Raw genomic sequence first — 20012 nt, forward strand, 5'->3', positions numbered from 1 at the left:
CACAAAACATAGACTATATACATACAATCACAATGTAAAATGTTGATCTGTTATGCGTGCCCTGGATTAACCAAATGTTACCAATGTTTTCTTAAAATAATGGATTAGATTAAATTCTAGTATACTCAGGGAGGTTGCCCAAAAGCCAGAAAGACCAAAAAACTCGCTAGAGACTTAAAGATAAAAGAGATAACACAAAACAGAACAAAACATGACAAGATTTTCTGGGGGGGCAGAGCCCCAAGAGAGACAGCCACAACAGCACAACTGACCCCAGACCCCAATCCACAAGAGTTGGTAACCTCTATAGGTGAGGTGACAGCAACACCACCCTCTACAACAGACCAAGTGGAACCAACAGAGATGACCACATCCACGGCGAGTCAGAACCGGACCATCCAAGACCACCCACCTAGACAGCCACAGGGCACCGTAGACACAGGGTCACACTAGCTCCATGCCACCAGGCTCCCATAATAAGGAGGATTACCACCTTCTGAGACTGACCTCCCCAATTCCACAACAAGAGAAGAGAGACAAAATATGGAGAGGAGTGAGGGACCTGGGGCACCTATGGCAACCTCTGAACCTCACCATCCAGAGGAGAAAAAACTCAAAAATAAACCTCCAGAATTGTGGAACCATTCCAGCAAACCATTAACTGAACTGGAATGAAGGGTGCTCGAGAGAGGTTTAACAGTCTTCCCTACCAGGAGAGCCAACAAGGCACAAACCATTATTGATGTTAGGCTTTTCACCAGAAAATTACAACTGAAACTTGTTTTCTACCAGAATGGTAAAAACAGAAATGATCTGGACAGTCACGCTCTGAGAGAGGTTGCATGGAAAAAAAACAGCAATTTTTGCCCCCCACCCAGCCAAGTGATCTCAGCATTTCAGGAGAAATGTGAGACAGACATAAGGAAGCTCCTGAAGAGACCACCCAAGAAAAGGCTTTTCAACATCACTAAGGATGAAATAGAGGCCCTCAGAGTGCTAAGCCAGGACAGCACTAGGAGGGTCATGAAGGCCAATAAAGGGGGTGACATTCTAGTTACTGACACCATCACATACAACTCCAAAATAACCACCATGCTGGAGAAAAGTGACTTCTATGAGTGCACCGACTTAGCTCAGACAAGAACCACATATGAGGAGCTAGACTGCACCCTGGATGAGCTCTACAATGATGACTTACCAGCAGGAGCATCAGTGAATTCGTGAAAGTCCAGTTCCCGAGGTTCCCCCAGTTCTTTGGGATCCCCAAGCTGCATAAAAACCTGCTGGACCTACCATACAGGCCAGTTATAGCGAGTGGGGGATGCATCCCTGAACCCATGGCCATCTACCTTGATTTTACCCTGAAACCCTTGGCAGGTAACAAGTCCTTCATCCTTGACTCGATGGACCTCTTGAACAAGATCAAGAACATCAATCTGAATGAAGGCTGTATTTTGGTGACAATAGACGTGGAGGCCCTATACTCGGTACTGCCCTACGACTACTGTATCCTAGCCACCATCAAGGCATACAACTCAGACTACGCAGCTTTACCTGGAGAAATGGAGAACTTGGGCAAACTTCTCTTCCTTGTCCTCAAGAACAATTTCTTCAAGTTTAATGACAGGATTTATAGGCAGACCACTGGAATAGCCATGGGGGTCGCAATGGCTTCTAGCCTGGCAAGCACGGCCCTAAGGAAGTGGAAACCTGACTACATCTATAGCTCCCCCCTTCTGTAGTAAGATGGCGTGTTACTATTGTTTTATTGATGAAATTTTCCTTGTTTGAAACGGAAGCAAGGATGGTTTCCTGACCTCCATCAACTCGACTACGAATTTCCTCCGAGTCACATCCAAAATCAGTTCAGAAAGGTGGAATTCCTGGAGATGTTACTGATAAAGGATGTAGAAAAAGGCTGCACTGATCATGATCTGTACAGGAAAGAGACAAGAATCAACTTCTATCTGCATGCTAGGAGTGTACACCCCGTCAAGCTAAAAAAGAATGTGGTCAGGTCACAGGGACTCAGGGTGGCCAGGGTTACTGAAGAACTGGTCAGTTTTTTGCAGAACATACAGGAACTTGAAAAGGGCTTCCTAGCTAGGGGCTATACAAACAGACTAATCCACCAAATCCTAGACCCCATCAAAGAACACAGGAGGAGCATCGGCTTCAAGATCCATCAAAGCACCAGAGTCAAGATAACCAACAGCAAAGAACATCAATTAAACTGTATTCTGCAGTATTCGACAGATTACAGAAGCATACATCATAAAGAATAACTGGCCAATCATTAGAGAAAACACGCTGTTTGGACATATCTTCCCAGATACACCCAAATTCACCATTAAGAAATGCCCCAGCATCAGGGACCACCTTGAAAGACCACCAGTGGATTTATTCTCCCCCAAGGCACCTTCCCCTGCAGTGACCCCCGTATCACTACTGCAAATTCATGAGCAACAAGGACTGTTTTGCCACAACAACAAAAAGGTGTACATGGCCAAGACTAGGGGCTGTTGCAACACATAAGGGGTAGTATACAGTGCCCAATGTTCTAAATGCACTGCCTTCTATGTGTGGAAAACCATCAACAATGCTCAAGACCAGTATAGCCAAGCATCTGTTCGATATTAGGCATCTGAACACCGCAAACCCTTTAGCCATGCATGCAAGAAAGAAACCAGGACACCAAATCTTCAGTTTCCATAAAGGAACCTTTTGCTGGGGATTACAGTTCACGACTGGAAAGCAAGGAACTTACTTGGCAAATTGAACTTTTCGCCAGGAAACCACCCGGACTCAACACCACAGAATCTATTCTTCCAATACTAAATTTAAGGATATTAAACCATGGACTTTATGGATAAGGAGGCACTCCTTCTCCCTCTTTTTACAATGGTAAGCAGCCCCAGAGGTCTTAAATCATTCTACTATTAACTCAGTGTGACAATAGTTTTACATAGTTTTGAATAATTTAAATTATCTAACAGTAATTAAAAGCTCACAGTTAAGCAGGTGAGCGGCCCCTTGTACTGTGTCTTATGCTGATATTTACACTAAGGACACTGGTTAACATTTTTCCTTAATAGTTTATTGAGCTTGCCTACTGCTTTGATTTTAATGGTTCCTTTGCGAAACACTCTTTTCAGCAGGGCCATATTGTAGTTAACAGTTCCTTGGCTAAGCTAGACTAGTTTAAAACAGATGTGGGCTTCTATCTGCATTTTTCTCATTACTGTGTCTGTTTTGGATGGCTGTGATTGAAGTTACGTTACTCATCTTTGTACATTCCTCTCACTCTCGTACCTACCACCTTTTTAGCCTTTCTTATCACCACCTGGCATTTTGACTGAATGGAACACAGCAGTCCCGAGTGGGCTGGCCTCTCCCCTTTCCCTTCATTTGAGCTTTATCTGCACTTTATTTGAGCTTTATTTGAACTTAAGGATTACGATTTGCTTTCCCTTTTTACTTGGTCCCCACAGATCAACACAGTGGAGCAGTGCCCCAAATTGTACGGGCACTGCTCCACTGTGCAGTGCCCCAAATTGTACAGGCACTGCACAGTGGAGCAGTGCCCGTACAATTTGGGGCTTCCCTCGTATACCCTTCACCCCCTCCTGTCCACCTAACTTAGCTGTAACACTGAACGTGGGTGCACCACATGACACGGCCCCATGTTGGACCTTCTGTAGTTCTTGAGCCTTGTAGCTGTTTTATTATTTTTTTAAATTTTAAATTTATTATTTTTTAAAATTAAATTTATTTATGTTTCTTATTTTAATTTTAAATTTAATTTCAATTTTATGTTCATGTATAACTTTGGTCAAAGTTATTCTAAATAGCTGCTATCCTTTTTTGAAGTGGGAGGTTTATTATTATGATTTTCCTTTTCCTACATTCTCTCCATCTCATTCTCCACTCTAACTGCGCCACAATCTCATGTGGTGTCCCTGGGATCACCATAGGATTTTGTTCCAGATCCCCATGGTTCCCCCCAAGCTATCATTATGGGCCACACCTGTGTTATGAGTATCATCATGCCATGTGGTGCCCCAGCTCTTCTAACCCCGCTACGAGCTCTCTGAGCGCCACATAGCTACTTCGCTCCCCCAACCACTTTATGAACTCACCACGTGGCACCCAGCCGCACCAGGAGCCCCCGGAGGCTTCAGCCGTTGATGTATCCACTGCGGCTCGTGCTCCAGTGCCATGTGGTGGCCCTAGATGCCATTAAAACCTAACAAGACATTCCACGGACTGGACGGCCGCAGACCCATACCCCCTACGCGTGGGAAGCATTCTATCTGCAAGTTATGGCTCTGAGTACCCACTGAAGAACATACACTACACAATTTATAAGATGGTTTTTATTTTACAATCCTTGAAAACTCCTAGTGAAAAACAATTTCAGAGACTGGTTAAGTATTATTTTTCTTTACCTTTATTCTCACGGTTTCATCTCATTCTCTGCTCTAAACTGCGCCACAGTTCCATGTGGCATCCCTTGGCTCCCTTAGGGATATTTTCCAGATCCCCAGGGTTCCCCTCAAGCTAACATTATGGGCCGCACCACTGTTATAAGTTCCATTGCACCCTGTGGTGCCCCGGCTCCTCTAACTTCACTACGAGCTCTCCTCTGAACACCACATGGCTCATACACTCCCACAACCACTTTGAGCTCAGCACGTGAAACCGGCCACACCAGGAGCCCCCGGAGGCTTCAGCCATTGATGTATCTACTACGGCTGGGCCTCCGGCACCACATGGCAGCCCTTTATGCAATTAATACCTAACAAGACACACCACTGACTGGACGGCCGCGGTCCCATAGCCGCTTCGCGTGGATAGCATTGCATCCACAAGTTATTGCTCCAAGTTCCCACTGAGGAACATACACTACACAATTTATAGATATAATATGATTTTCACAATCCTTGTTAAACATCTAGTGATAAACAATTTTAGAGACTGATTTCTTTGGTCAGATGTCCTTATTGGTTTTTAATTGTTTCTACTTAAGTTCTAAATTGGTCTTTTTGGTATTTACACATGTGCATTCTATGCTGAGTACGTTTAGGTCCTCTTTGAGAGTTATATTTTGAACCAGCCACTCCAGCTCATTCCTTCAAACGCCTGAATTAAACTACCTTAGGATCGTCAATTAAACTGCACTGAGTATACTCTGAAACCACAGTAGTGATCCCCAGAGTTTACAAGCAACATTTTCTGTATTTTTTGTTGTTATCCTCCAAAAATGGCATCAGACTGCCATTTTAGACCTCCACGAACACCTCCCTGACGAAGTTATACATGAAAGCATTGGCCAGCCTCCCTGAGTATACTCGAATTTAATCTAATCCATTATTTTAATGGATTATTAAGAAAACATTGGTAACATTTGGTTAATCCAGGGCACCTAACACTAGAAATGATTTCTAAAAGCATAACAAATTGGCATTTTACATTGTGATTGTATGTGTTTAGTCTGTGTTTTGTGTTTCATGTTTTTAAGCTTTGGTAAGTTGTTTTCTAAGCTTTTCAATTCTGTAAGAGGGAGATTTTTCCCTATTTTCATGTCTAATTGTGAATAATACAAGCTTGTTCTCAAATAACTTGTATAGGGCATGTATAACTTAACATATACACATGGTAAGTTCTATCAAAACTTCCTCTGTAACACAGTAACCACTCCCACCAGAAGGGGCTGTCTGATTAAAGGCCACCCCCTCTAAAGCTCCCTTCATGGTGATTGGTTAACGATATAGGCACGCCCACTTTTATGTGTATAAAAGCCAGCTAGAATATCACTGCTTAGTATATTCAAAACAATACTAGGAGGATGTTCACATTTGTATTCATGCACGAGTGGGAAATAAAGGACTGCTGTTTGACTCAACCTGTCTCAGGTGTCATTTTGTTCCGGCCATCTCCTTGCAGTAAGAGGATCTTTGAACCAAAGATTTCTCTTCATTTTGTTGCTTGTTCTTTGAAAATATTTGCTTGTTTTTGCTTTTGCGTTTTTGTGTTTGTTTCTGCCTTTTTGGGCTGTTTTTCAGGGCTGATACCAAAAAGGAGCACTCAGCCTTGACACTAAGGCAGCGATCACCAAAAGTCCTTCTCAGGACTATATTTATCCAAAAGGTATTTTATCCAAAAGGCACCTTACCACAAAGGCCCTTATAAGGTCCAAATCAAACCCTTTCAGGGCCCCGATCCAACTGAGACCACTAGGTACCACAGTCCTTCTGAGGACTACAATGGTCCTTATAAGGACCAACCTTGTTCATCTACCTAACAGTTCTTACCAGGGCTACTAAAGTCCTGTTTAGGACCACACTAGTCCTTATTAGAGCTAAAAAGGTCCTTTTGAAGACCACCACAGTCCTCTTCAGGACTTCAGTGGTTCTTCTGAGGAGCATCACAGTCCTTTTCAGGACTCCAAATGTTCTTTTCAGGACCACCTCACACACTTCTTAGGACCACAAGAGTCCTTATTAGGGCTAAAAAGGTTCTTTTCAGGACCACCACAGTCCTTTTCAGGACTACAGTGGTCCTTCTTAGGACCAACATAGTCCTCATCAGGACTACAAAAGTTCTAGTTGGGACCACCTCAACCCTTCTAAGAACCACCACCTCTGACGTATCTTCAGACCACCAAAATCAACAGTCCTTCTGAGGACTACAAAGCAACAAGCTTACAACCTAACCAAAAAAGTCCTTGTGAGGACTCATACCTCGGCAACAACGTATCTCGTTCCCAAACAATCTGGTCACTAGACACCAGAAATTTGAAGAGTGTTTTTCCTTTCTATGTAGAATAGTCTGGAAATGCGTAGGGAAAGCTAAAAATAGTAAACGGTTATACTGAAAGAAGAAGTTATGCCACAGCCAGGATTGCACTTCTCCTTTGTACGGTGCATAGAACCCCATGTATCTGTAGAGTTTCAGCCTCCTAGCTTTACCCCTCTTGGAGAAAATCAGGTTTTCGAGGGGTATTTTTCTTGATGTAGAATAGTCTCGAAATGCATAGGGAAAGCTAAAAATATACCTAGTGTACTTGTAAAGTTTTAGCCCCCTAGCTTTACCCCTTTGGATAAAATCAAGTTTTCAAGGGGTATTTTTCTGTGTGTAGAATAGGGTGGAAATGTATAGGGAAAGCTAAAACATACCCAGTGTACCTGTAGAGGTTTAGCCTGCTAGCCGTATCCCTCGAGAGAAATTCAAGTTTTCTAGGGGTATTTTTCTCTTTCTAGAATAGGCTGGAAATGCATACAGAAAGCTAAAAACATTAAATGGTCACACAGAAGTTATGCCAGAGCTAGGATTGCAGTGTCCCTTTGTAGAGTTTCAGCCTCCTAGCGTTGTCCCTCTTGGGGAAAATCATGTTTTCAAGGGATATTTTTCTATGTGTAAACTAGGCTGGAAATGCATAGGGAAAGCTTAAACAGTAAATGGTCATACTGAAAGATAAGTTATGCCAGAGCCAGGATTGCCTTGCCCCTTTGTATGGTGCATACTACCCGGTGTACCTGTAGAGTTTTAGTCTACTATCTGTATCCCTCATGGAGAAAATCAAGTTTTCAAGGGGTATTTTTCTCAATGTAGAATAGGCATAGACTATGTGAAAATAGCCCTTGATAACCTAAACATGAAACTAGTGGAGCTATATCTTGAGGGGCTAATTAGTGAAAACATCATGGACTTTCTAACAGTAAACTATCTATGACTTCCACTTCTTTTGGCATTCCCAAGCCACACTAAGACCTCATGGATCCATCTTACAAACTGGTGATTGCCAGACGTGGCTCTATCACTGAACACATGGCCTTATATTTGGACTTTACACTGAAATCTTTAGCAGAAAACAACAAATCCTTCATCTTAGACTCAATAGACTTTCTCACGCAAATCAAACATGTGCTACTAAGGGAATATTCGATCTTGGTTATAATTGACATTTAATCACTATATTCAGTGTTGTGTTACTCCACGACTATTGCATAGCAGCAATGATGGAAGCCCTCACAAGGGGCTACTCTCAGAGGCTCCTACACCAGGTCCCAGAACCTATCATACAACATGAACAAATGGGAACTTTAAGACACACCAAAGCATCAGATCCCCAAGAAAAGCAAACAACAAATTCAAATTGAACTGCATTTTTCAGTTCTCCACTGACTATTGGGACATACAGAAAATCATCAGAGACAACTGGCCAATTGTGCGAGGAAAATGTCTTTTGGCCATTTATCCCCTGACAACCCCAACTTTACAATCAAAAGGGGCTCCAAGATCAGGGATATTGTGGAAAACAACAGTGAACCAAGCTCTCCAAGCTCTCTTCTAGGATACACCTTTGCATGCAGCAACCCACTGTGCCACTACTGCCGCTATATGAGTGGCAAAAGCTCCTTCACATACCCTAACAACCATAGCAAAAGTCCAGGGCGACTACAACACCAAGGGGGTAGTCTACCGAGCTGAATGCAACAAATGTGCAGTTTTGGAAAGCATCTTTTACTATTTGTACCGTACTTCAACAGAAAAGAAAAAGAACTGTGATGCATAGACTCCTTCTCTACAGCGTATGCTCCCTTTTGATATGGCTCATGATTAAGCTTTCCCTCCCTCTAGCAACCTTAGGCGGGAGAACTGAAATGTCATCCGCAGCAACCTTTGAAAAAGGATGCATTGACTCGTCATCGAGTCATCAATAGTCCTTATCAGGACTATCTCCCACAAGTCCTTAACAGGGCTAACTTCCACTAGTCCTTATCAGGACTTTATTCTACTGAACTTCAATTTTGAAAAGGACCAATTAACTCGAAACAGGGTCACCAACAGTCCTTATCAGGACTAATTTCTAACAGAACACCAACAGTCCTTAACAAGGCTATTTTCTACAAGAATACCAATAATCCTTATCAGGATTTCTATTCATCAAGACCCCTTTTCCACAGAAGAGATTACACAAACAGGCCCCTAAAAGAGGCCACAAAAGTCCTTATAAGGACTAGCATCCACAAGACTACCTGACACATGACCAAAGAGTCCTTTTTAGGACTGGTCAGAGGTTCAACACATGAGGAGTCTGTTAACTGAGATCACAGCTTGCCTACCTCTTAGGCAATTCAGAACCAGGAAATACCTAAATAGACTGGACCTCCCACCAACACCCCTGGGAGTCACAGGAACGTTTCACCAATTTTTATTCTACCTTCCCCCAAGGAAGGCTAATGCACATACAAAGTTGAGGAAATCACTCTTAGGATCAATGTAGAATAGGCTGGAAATAGACGGAAAGCTAAAAACAGTAAATGGTCATACTGAAAGAAGTTATGCTAGAGCCAGGATTGCAGTGCCTGTTTGTAGGGTGGATAGTTCCTGGTGTAGCTGTAGAGTTTCACCCACCTAGCTTTTCCACTCTAGGAGAAATCACGTTTTCAAGGGGTATTTTTCTCTATGAAGAATAGGCTGGAAATGCATAGTGAAAGTTAGAGTAAACGGTCATACTGAAATAAATTGTTATGCCAGAGCCAGGATTGCAGTGCCCCTTTATAGGATGCAGACTCCCCCTTTACCTGTAGAGTTTCAGACTCCTAGCTTTACTCTCTTGGAGAAAATTAACTTTTCAAGTGGTATTGTTCTGTATATAGAATAGGCAGGAAATGCAGAGGGAAAGGTACAAACGGTAAACAGTCATACTGAAAGAAAATGTTATGCCACAGCCAGGATGGCAGTGCCCCTTTGTAGGGTGCATAATACTCTTTTTACCTGTAGAGTTTCAGCCTCCTATCTTTACCATCTTGGAGAAAATCAAGTTTTCAATTAGTATTTTTCTCTGTGTAGTAAAGGCTGAAAATGCATAGAGAAAAGTCTGGACCCCACCAAGTTTGAGTTTGTGAAAGGCAGATCATGCCTTCTGAATCTGATCTACTTCTTTGAGACGGTCACCAAAGCCGTAGATGAGGGTAATATGGTTCACACAACCTATCTTGACCTCACAAAGGTTTTTGACACCATCCCCCATTCTGGAATTATAGCTAAACTCACGAAACTAGGTATAAATCCATACGTCACAAGATGGGTTGCCAACTTGCTCACTGACAGAACACACACTGTAAAAGTTGCAGACTCCAAATCTGACTTCAAACCAGTGACAAGTGGAGTACCACAGGGTTCAGTCCTGGGACCTCTCCTGTTTGGTATCTACTTCTGTGAAGTACAAGCTAACACAGAAGGCATTTGGCTAATGAAGTTCACAGATGACCGCAAACTAGGAGCCATAGACGGGTCTCCAAATGATGTGGACATCCTACAGAAGGGCCTCACTGAGACAGATGCCTTGTGTCAGAGTCATGGCCTCAAGCTCAGTGCCAAAAAGTGCATTGTCATCCCCTTTGGTAAAAATTCTGTACCCATGAACTACCACATAGGCGGCAGTTTACTTAACGCCAAATGTGTGATGAGACCTTGGGACCCAGGTGGACAGTAGTCTCTCCTTTGATAATTACATCACCACAGTAGTCAGGAAATCCTTCTACATGGCACACCTCATCACAAAATGGTTCTCATCCAGGAAAAAAAGAAGTCATTGTTCCACTCTACTCGACACTCATTAAACCCATTATAGAGTACAACGCCCCTTTTGGAATGTACCTCACAAGACATCTGCAGCAGCTGGAAAAGCCACAGAAGTTCCTCACAAAGAGGATTACTGGCCTCAAACAGATCCCTACACTGACTGTCTCAAAAAACTCCAGCTTTACTCCGTAGGGTATCACCTACTCAGAGGTGATCTCTGCCTAACATTATAAAGCTATGTCAAACCCAGAGCTGTTGGACATGCTACACCTAAAGAAATCCCAATCCCTCCAAGCTACACGATCTAGGGACCTAAACCGTGTCACCACAATAAACAGGACATGGAGGGATAGATTCCTGTCCCAGAGACTTCCCATACTCTGGAACAAGCTACTCATCTATGTCAAGCAAAGTTCCTTATTAGCACTCTTCAAGAAAAATCTTGATGAGTGGAAGGGAAATAGGAAACACACCCTGGTGATCACTTCTGTGGCTCTACTTGACAGGGGCACATGAAAATAACTTTCTTGGGTGGCATAAGCCAGGGAACCTTGTTGGCTAGGCTTACTTAGACCCTTGGGCCGATAGCCTAGTACCTACCTATGAACATACCCGGCGTACCTGTAGAGTTTCAGCCTCCTAACTTTATCCCTCATGGAGAAAATCAACTTTTTTAGGGGTATTGTTCTCTATGTAGAATAGGCTGGAAAGCTAAAAATGTACACAGTGTACTTATAGAGTTTCAGCCTTTGAGCTTTGCCCATCTTGAAGATGCTTTCATGGGGTATTTTTCTCTATGTAGAATAGGCTGGAAATGGATAGGGAAATCTAAAAATAGTAAACGGTCATACTGAAAAGCTTATGCCAGGATTGCAGTGCCACTTTGTAGGGTGGATAGTACCCAGTGTTCCTGCAGAGTTTCAGCCTCCTGACTTTATCCCTCTTGGAGAAAATCAAGTTTTCAATGGGTATTTTCTCTGTCTAGAATAGGCGGGAAATGCATAGGGAAAGCTAAGAACAGCAAATGGTCACACTGAAAGAAAGTTATGCCACAGCCAGGACTGCAGTGCCCCTTTTAGGGTGCATAATATCCGATGTACCTGTAGAGTTTCAGCCTTCTAGCTTTTCCCCTCTTGTAGAAAATAAAGTTTTCAAAGGGTATTTTTCTCTATGTAGAATAGGCTAGAAATGGATAGGGAAAGCTGAAAACAATAAACAGTCATACTGAAAGAAGTTATGCCAAAGCCAGGATTGCAGTGTCATTTTGTAGGGTGCATAGCTCCTCCTGTATCTGTAGAGATCCAGCTTCCTAGCATTGTCTCTTGGAGTAAAATCACATTTTCAAGGGGTACTTTTCTCAGTGTGGAATAGGCTAGAAATGCATAGCGAAAGTGAAAAAGAGTAAACAGTCTTACCGAAAGAAGTTATGCCAGAGACACAATTGCAGTGCTTCCTTGTTGGCTGCATAGGACCCGGTGTACCTGTAGAGGTTTAGCCCAGTTGGAGAAAATCAAGTTTTCTAGGGGTAGTTTTCTCTATGTAGAATAGGCTGGAAATACATAGGCAAAGCTAAAAACAGTAAACAGTCATACTGAAAGAAAAAGTTATCCCAGAGCCAGGATTGCAGTGTTGTTTTGTAGGGTGCGTAGCACCCCATGTACCTGTAGAGTTTCAGCCTACAAGCTTCACCCCTGTTGTAGAAAATCACATTTTCAAGTTGTATTTTTCTGTATGTAGAATAAGCTGGAAATGCATAGGGAAAGCTATAAACAGTAACTGGTCGTACTGAAAGTAGTAGTTATGCCAGAACCAAATTTGTAGTACCCCTTTGCTGAATAGTATCCAGTGTACCTGTAGAGTTTCAGCCTCCTAGCTTTACCACTCATGGAGAAAAATCAAGTTTTCAGGGGGTATTGTTCTTTAAGTAGAATAGGCTGGAAATGCAGAGGGAAAGTTAAAAACAGTAAACAGTCATACTTAAAGAAGTTATGCCAGAGCCAAGATTGCAGTTTCCCTTTGTAGGGTGCATAGTACCCTGTGTACCTGTAGAATTTCATCCTTCTGGCTTTATCCTCCTTGGAGAAAAATCAAGTTTTCAAGGGGTGTTTTTCTCTATGTAGAATAGGCTGGAAATACATAGGGAAAGCTAAAAACAGTACAGTCATACTGAAAAAAATGTTAATCCCAGAGCCGGGATTGCAGTGATCCTTTGTAGGGTGCATAGCACCCCGTGTACCTGTAGAGTTTCAGCCCCCTAGCTTTACCCTTCTTGGAGAAAATCAAGTTTTCAAGGGGTATTTTCTCAATCTAGAATAGGTTGGAAAGGCATAGAGAAAGCTGAAAACAGTAAACAGTCATACTGAAAGAAGTGATGTGTGAGCCAGGATTGCAGTGCCCCTTTGTTTGGTCCATAGTGCCTGGGTTACTTGTAGAGTTTCAGCTTCCTAGCTTTACCCTCTTGGAGAAAATCAACTTTTCAAGGGGTATTTTTCTCTATGTGGAATTGGCTGGAAATGCAGAGGGAAAGCTAATAACAGTAAGTGGTCATACAGAAAGACATCGTCCCAGAGCCAGGATTGCAGTGCCCTTTTGTAGGGAGCATAGTACCTGGTTTACCTGTAGAGTTTAGCCTCCTAGCTGTTCCCCTTTTGGAGAAAATCAATGTTTCAAAGGGTATTTTTCTCTATGTATGATAGGCTGGAAGTGCATAAGGAAAGCTGAAAACAGTGAACGATCATACGGGTAGAAGGCGTTATGCCCGAACCAGGATTACAGTACCTCTTTGTAGGGTATATAGTACCTGCAGAGTTTCAGCCTCTTAGCTTTACCCCTCTTGGAGAAAATCAGGTTTTCAAGGAGTATTTTTCTGTATGTAGAATAGACTGGAAATGGATAGGGAAAGGTAAAAACAGTAAACAGCCGTTGTGATAGAAGAAGTTATGCCAGAGCCAGGTTTGCATTGCCCCTCTGTAGGGTGTATAGTATCTGTGTACCTGTAGAGTTTCAGCCTCCTAGCTCTGTCCCTCTTGGGGAAAATAACGTTTTCAAGGGGTATTTTTCTCCGTGTAGAATAGGCTGGAAATGTATAGGGAAAGCTAAAAACAGTAAACAGTCATACTGAAAGAAGTAGTTATGCTAGAGCCTGGATTGCCATGCTCTTTTGTAGGGTGCATAGTATCGGGTGTGCCTGTAGAGTTTCAGCCTACTATCTGTAGCCCTTATGGAGAAAATCAAGTTTTCAAGGGGTATTTTTCTCAGTCTAGAATAGGCATAGACAATGTCTAAAATAGCCTATAACCTAAACATGGCACTAGTTGAGCTGCATCTTGAGGGGCGAAAACATAGACTTTGTAACAGTAAACTATCCAAGACTTCCACTTTTTTGGCATTCCAAAGCCAAAGACCTCATGGATCCACCCTCCAGACCAGTGATTGCCAGCGGTGGCACCGTCAGCGAACCCATGGCCTTATATCTGGACTTCACACTGAAACCTTTAGCAGAAAACAACAAATCCTTCATCTTAGACTTGATGGACTTTCTCACCAAAATCAATGATGTGCCACTCACGGAAGATTCAATCTTGGTTACAATTGACTTTGAATCATTATACTCATTGCTACCCCACGACTATTGCTTAACAGCAATGATAGAAGCCGACAGTCATGTCCACACAGCCATCCCCGGAGAAACCAAAAAAATTCAGCAAGCTCCTCTCTCTAGTGCTAAAGAGCAACTACTTCCGCTTTAATTACACAAACTCCACTCCACACACCTTCAGATAGAAACAACTCTGATCCAAAACAATACCAAAACAGCAAAATCTTCAGAAGTCAGGAATCAAAAAACAGGAACCAAAGTCAAATCCAAAAACAAACTCTTTATTCTCCAGCGCCTCGGTGTAACCACCTTTCAAGAGTATACATTCTCACTGAAAGAATGGATATATATATATATATATATATATATATATATACTCATAGCAATTAATTAAACAATTAATTAAACAATTATGTTCAAAAAGTTTTAAAGCAGACACCTCCAGTTTATTTCATTATTCAGTCCACAGGGTGTCATTGTATTGTATTTCAAAATAAAAATACTTTCCTTATATTGTAAATTATATTTCAAAGCATTTTCATCATTACAAAGACATTTCACACTTTCTAAAACTGTTCCTGTTAAAAATGAAGCATCACTATTATGATAAACACTAAAATGTGTGGCAATAAATTTATTTTCCCTTTTATGTGTTATGTCTCTAATGTGCTCACCTAACCTAATACGAAACTCTCTTTTAGTTTCACCTATATAATATAATCCACAGGGACAGTGTAAAGCATTCACAACTCCCTTGCTTCTACAGGTAAAACTATCTCTTACTGTGAACATAATGTTGTTAATATAATTAAATGTTCTAACTATATTCCTACAAACATTGCATCTACTGCAACATCTTGTACCAAATTCACTTAGTGGTCTTGGTAAACAAAATTTTGGCATTACAAATTTACCATGTACCACCATATCTTTCAAATTTCTTCCCCTTTTATAGGAGAATAAAGGTTTTTGTGGCAAAATGTGCATCAACACCTTGTCTTTCACTAAAAATTTCCAAAAATGTTCCACTACATCCTTTGTCTCCACTTTTTACATTATATGTCGAGACAAAATAAATATCCTTACAAGTTTTATCACTGGTTGCCAGATGATATTTCTTATAATGGTGATGTTCACCCTTATTACATTTATTCCTTACCATATTATCCTTCTTTTTTACCTTCATAAGGGCATTTTCTAAAATATTCACACTGTACCCTCTTTTCAAAAACATATTATATGTGATATCCCATTCCCTTTGTAGATTTTCTTGTGTGTTACATAATCTAGATACCCTTGCCAATTCCCCATAAGGGAGAGCTACCAAAGTATGTACAGGATGGCAACTAGATGCATGAAGGTATTGATTACCATCTATAAACTTCCTATGTATATTTGATATAATTTTACCATGTTCTGTACCCTCCAAAACAAGATCCAAGAATATTACTTTGTTTCCCTTCTGTATTCCATCAAATTCTAACCCAAATGGGTTACCATGTAAGTCTGTCAAAATTCATTAACTGAATCAAAACCACCATCACAAATAAAAATCAAGTCATCTATGTAACGAAAATAAAATAACACATTGCATTTCATAAAATTTAACTCAAATAGAAATTTCCTTTCAAAAAAATTCATAAACAAATTGGCATACATGGGGGCAAAAGCTGCCCCATTGCTGTACCTTGTTTCTGCCGATACAAAACATCATTAAAAATAAAATAATTATTCTTTAAACAGAAATCCAACAAATCTACTATGAAATCAACAGAAGGGTTGTCTTTTAAAGAAGATCACACTGCATTGAGGCCATCATCATGTCTAATAGAGGTATATAGACTTTTAACATCCATAACCAACCAATACATTTTGTTGTTCCAAGAAATAGAGGATATTTTGTTTAAAAATTCCATACTATCTTTGATGTAAACTGGAGATTTAACTACATATGGTAAAAATATTCTATGTAAAATCAAACCAGTGTTATGTAGGAAATAGTTGCAGGCTGAAATAATGGGTCGACCTGGGGGGTTATGTAAGTTCTTATGTATTTTTGGTAAACAAAAGAATACAGCTAGGTCCTTTCTATCATTGTCTAACCTATTCCTCACATCCTTCTCTGTAAAAAAACCCCAGCCTGACTCCCCTATCCAACATGTGTTTAAATTTTGTAACAGCCTTTTGATAATGAATCATATTGCTTCTTTCATATGTTGTTTCATCCTGCAAATGATTCATACACATCTCAAAATATTGCACAACACTCATAACAATTTTGTTTCCCTTATTGGAAGGTTTAATAATAATATCCTTCCTGTCACATAATTCTTTTAAAGCACTCCATTCTTTATAAGTTAAGTTATATAAACTATTACATCTATTCAATTTCATATTTCTACATATATTCTCACATTCAGATTTAATCATAGAGCCATAATGGATAGCTCTCTGGTTAATAAAAGGCGGAATAAATTTGTTAGAAGAAGCTACATAAGACATATCGATTGCATTGCCGACAATAGGAAATTACACATCATCATTACTTATACATTCATCACATGAATAAAAACTATCATCAGATTCACATGAAGAAAAGCCTCCATGTGCAGAATTAGAACATCCTTGGTCCCTGCTAAAATGAACTTTCAAATGTATCTTCCTAAGAAATTTAAAGATATCTTGCTGTATCAAATATTCTTTAGGAAAAACAGTAGGTATAAACTTTAAACCTAAACATAACACAGCAAACTGTTCGTCAGACAAATCACAACCAGATAAATTAAGAACAATACTTTTATTATTAAAGTCATTACTGTTTAAATTTCTTGTTGTTATATTGTTGTCCATACCTCCGATTCTGACGAAAATTGTCAGGTTGATTGAATTTCTGAACAGGGACATCTTCTTGATCATAACTTCTCAGGCGTTTCTGTCCCTGTTGAAATGTTCGTTCCTGGTGCTGCAAGCCTCCATTGTTAAACTCCTGTTGCATCCTACGTGGTTGTGCTGGTCTAGGTAATTCCGGAAATTCCATGCTGGTGTCTGACCTAAACTCTTCCCCTGAAGAAGCAAAAGAAGAAGACAACGGTGCATCAGTGAATCTTACCCTCCTACGTTGTTTCCGCTTATGTTCTGTCCAATTAGGAGGGTAAGAAAATGCAGTCCCTGCTTCATATTCATTGATATCACGTATTAGTTTTGTTTTCTTTTGTTTTACAAGTTAATTCTCTAGATTATTCAGTCTCTCATTAGTCTTCTTCATGTAAGACTTCATATTTTCTAGACTCACAGATGAACTAATACTATGTGAAAGGGAAACCAGCTCCTGTTTAAGAGACTGATGTTTGAGCTGGTCCCTTTCCAACAGACTGTGAAGCCACTCTATTACACACTTGTGTGCTGCTATGAACCAGCATTCCTTAAATTTCTTATCAGCAGCACAATTCAAGTCAAATGGTGTACTAGGATTCTTTACGAATCTAAGACCTCTAGGTGTAATATTCAAGCTAATATATTTTTGCAAACCTAAAATGTTAAAGTGCAACCTTGTCTCTTTCTCAATCAACCTGTCATATTTTTGATACAGTTCTCTGATTTCTGGAGACACACTTTGAAATTTATGTCCCACAGAAACAAAAGGGTCAAGCACTCTTTTATTTCTTTCTTGCAAAAATTGATCAAAAAATTGACAGTCTCTCACTTCAGGTTGACGTGCATCCACAGGAACATGTGCAGAAACATTTACAGCAGGTCTCGAACCTGAAAAAAACTGCTCAATAGTTCTCTGTTGAGCAGAATATATCATAGAGCTATCAGCCCCTACAGTACCTTGTTGCAAAGCTGTGTTCTCCCGAAAAACCCTGGGAATATCCAAATTAGGATCAGTCGACATCCCTGGATAATTACACAAACTCCACTCCACACACCTTCAGATAGAAACAACTCTGATCCAAAACAATACCAAAACAGCAAAATCTTCAGAAGTCAGGAATCGAAAAACAGGAACCAAAGTCAAATCCAAAAACAAACTCTTTATTCTCCAGCGCCTCGGTGTAACCATCTTTCAAGAGTATACATTCTCACTGAAAGAATGGATATATATATATACTCATAGCAATTAATTAAACAATTAATTAAACAATTATGTTCAAAAAAGTTTTAAAGCAGACACCTCCAGTTTATTTCATTATTCAGTCCACAGGGTGTCATTGTATTGTATTTCAAAATAAAAATACTTTCCTTATATTGTAAATTATATTTCAAAGCATTTTCATCATTACAAAGACATTTCACACTTTCTAAAACTGTTCCTGTTAAAAATGAAGCATCATTATTATGATAAACACTAAAATGTGTGGCAATAAATTTATTTTCCCTTTTATGTCTTATGTCTCTAATGTGCTCACCTAACCTAATACGAAACTCTCTCTTAGTTTCACCTATATAATATAATCCACAGGGACAGTGTAAAGCATACACAACTCCCTTGCTTCTACAGGTAAAACTATCTCTTACTGTGAACATAATGTTGTTAATATAATTAAATGTTCTAACTATATTCCTACAAACACTGCATCTACTGCAACATCTTGTACCAAATTCACTTAGTGGTCTTGGTAAACAAAATTTTGGCATTACAAATTTACCATGTACCACCATATCTTTCAAATTTCTTCCCCTTTTATAGGAGAATAAAGGTTTTTGTTGCAAAATGTGCATCAACACCTTGTCTTTCACTAAAAATTTCCAAAAATGTTCCACTACATCCTTTATGTCTCCACTTTTTACATTATATGTCGAGACAAAATAAATATCCTTACAAGTTTTATCACTGGTTGCCAGATGATATTTCTTATAATGGTGATGTTCACCCTTATTACATTTATTCCTTACCATATTATCCTCCTTTTTTACCTTCATAAGGACATTTTCTAAAATATTCACACTGTACCCTCTTTTCAAAAACATATTATATGTGATATCCCATTCCCTTTGTAGATTTTCTTGTGTGTTACATAATCTAGATACCCTTGCCAATTCCCCATAAGGGAGAGCTTCCAAAGTATGTACAGGATGGCAACTAGATGCATGAAGGTATTGATTACCATCTATAAACTTCCTATGTATATTTGATATAATTTTACCATGTTCTGTACCCTCCAAAACAAGATTCAAGAATATTACTTTGTTTCCCTTCTGTATTCCATCAAATTCTAAACCAAATGGGTTACCATGTAAGTCTGTCAAAAATTCATTAACTGAATCAAAACCACCATCACAAATAAAAATCAAGTCATCTATGTAACGAAAATAAAATAACACATTACATTTCATAAAATTTAACTCAAATAGAAATTTCCTTTCAAAAAAATTCATAAACAAATTGGCATACATGGGGGCAAAAGCTGCCCCCATTGCTGTACCTTGTTTCTGCCTATACAAAACATCATTAAAAATAACATAATTTAAACAGAAATCCAACAAATCTACTATGAAATCAACAGAAGGGTTGTCTTTTAAAGAAGATCTCACTGCATTGAGGCCATCATCATGTCTAATAGAGGTATATAGACTTTTAACATCCATAACCAACCAATACATTTTGTTGTTCCAAGAAATAGAGGATATTTTGTTTAAAAATTCCATACTATCTTTGATGTAAACTGGAGATTTAACTACATATGGTAAAAATATTCTATGTAAAATCAAACCAGTGTTATGTAGGAAATAGTTGCAGGCTGAAATAATGGGTCGACCTGGGGGGTTATGTAAGTTCTTATGTATTTTTGGTAAACAAAAGAATACAGCTAGGTCCTTT

The sequence above is a fragment of the Protopterus annectens genome, chromosome 9.part0 (genome assembly GCF_019279795.1).
Source record: "Protopterus annectens isolate FY-2018-M chromosome 9.part0, PAN1.0, whole genome shotgun sequence".
NCBI lineage: Eukaryota > Metazoa > Chordata > Ceratodontiformes > Protopteridae > Protopterus > Protopterus annectens.